Here is a 2118-nt window from a genome sequence, read left to right as displayed (position 1 = left end):
TTGGTGCAGTCCGGCTCAGAGCCCTGCAGAATGACTGAATGGGAGCTGGAGCGATGATTGACAGCCGCCCCCCCCCGCAGGACGCCTGTTACTGGGGGCTGGGGGGGGGAGGGTGATGCTGGGACGCCAACCAGGCGGCTTGATTAAAAGTTTGCTTTAAAAACGGGCCCAAGCCGGGAATGGGCCTTAAAACCAGCCCCCCCACCCCCCCAGTGAGGGGAGGCTTCCTGATTCGACGCCCCTGGTCTTGGTGCAAAGCCGCAGCCGATCCCAGCCGCTGCGGTGCGGCCAGATGTGAAAGCGCCGCCGAGGGGGCTGCGGGGGATCTGCCCAGCGGCGCCTACGGTTTGCAGCCAGGCCCTTGGAGGAGGTGGGGCAGGCCGGACATTGCGGGGCGCATCTATACGGGGGCGGGGGGGGGGTTTAGTGGCGTCAATCGGGGACATGACTCAGTTCAACCAGGCCAGCAGCCCCCTGTGATGTGAAGGTCAGTCTGCTGCCCCTGTCCCTCCAGTTCACATCAAGGCCTGTTTGCACCTTAGAAGCTGCCTGGGGGAGGGTGGGGGGGCAAGGGGCAGTTGGGGGGCAGCGAGAGGCAGCAATTGTGGGGTCAGCTCACTAGCCGGGTGTGTTTGCTGCAATGATCCCCAGTGAAATCCTTAGCAATGTTGCCACTGAAACAGTTATCTCCGAGAGCCCTATTTAACCCCTGGGTGTGGGGAATGCAGCAGTTCACATCTCAGAGCCCCTGTTTCGGGCTGTCTGCAGACTCAGCCAGACACCTCCGCCTTTGAGCCAATCGGGGCACGTTTTCAAGGTTTGCTTTGCCACCGTCGGGATCAGGAACCAGATTTAAAAAAGGAAGCACGGTGAGACCATGGTGCGGAACCTTGCAGCAAGGGGGGGAGTCTGCAGCTGTGGAATTGCAGAGTGCAGGGGCCCTGCTCTATTGGCAGTGGGTGAGAATGCTCTGTGGGTAAAGCCTGCACTGCGTTCTCTATGCCACAGCGCGTGTGGGCATGCAGAGTGCCTACCCTATTGCTTCTCCGCTCTCTGAGCTAAGACCAAGTGTAAGTAGTCTCTCGGCCTATCAAAGGCGCGTGATCCAGTGTCTTGATGTTTTTGGTCTTTTGGCCTGGAGATGAAAATCTTGTCTGTGTCTCTTGGACCATGAAGTAAAAACATTATCTAAGTTATAGCTGTTCTTATCAGTTTAATATCTGATATGTCCTTTATTCGAGGACTGTATATTACATTGATTTTTGGAATGTGGGGATGGAATAGATGCAGGCAAAACATTGCAATGCACACATGCCATTCCACTCTGCTGGATGGACCCAGAACTGCTCCCCTCTATGTCAGAGCCTCTCCAAAGCTAACAGAGATTCTCCTTTAGCTCAAGTGGCAATAGGAGTCCTGAGTTCTAGCCGGGCTGTGATGCACACTGGATTGACAATCATGTAGTCCCTAAGCAGCTATGGAATTGTGTTAGAAATTCTCACACATTTTCATAGTGTGGACCGTAGAGAGGATCTTGTGGACACCTTCCCACCCATTCATCATTGCCTTGGCCACCTCCCCTCCCTTGGACAAATGGTGCTCCCTCCCCAGAGATTACACTGGACTGGATGGGAAACACAGAGGAGCTGCTATTGGGAAAGGTGGAACCAGGGCAAACTGGCACCTTCTCCAGCTGTCTTGATGAGCATAAAGGGAGACAGACGGGCAAAGAGAAACACACACAGAGTCAGGGATTCGGTGAGGTGGAGGGAGTTGGGACTGAGAGTTACCTACGTCACAGGACACACACCTCTGCCCCTTAGGGCGGTGGTTTTCAAACCGTGGTCCACAGACCTCTGGGGATCTGCTGACTATGTCTAAGATTTCCAAAGGGGTCCACAACCTCCCTTCGAAATGTGTTAAGGGTCCGCAAATGAAAAAAGGCTGAAAAGCACTGCCTTCAGAAACGAGCCACTGGCCAGGGCCAGCTGCGAAAGGGAATGTACGTAGCCACAATTACACGGCCACTAATTTAATTTGTCTCTTTCATGGCCAGTAAGTCACAAATTGCTGCAATCTGGACTCAGCTAGAGCCGACCCTTTCTGGGGACTTGACCC

Source organism: Lepidochelys olivacea (assembly GCF_965140295.1).
Source record: "Lepidochelys olivacea isolate rLepOli2 genome assembly, chromosome: 19".
Taxonomy (NCBI): Eukaryota; Metazoa; Chordata; order Testudines; family Cheloniidae; genus Lepidochelys; species Lepidochelys olivacea.
Note: the sequence above shows the minus strand (reverse complement) of the source record.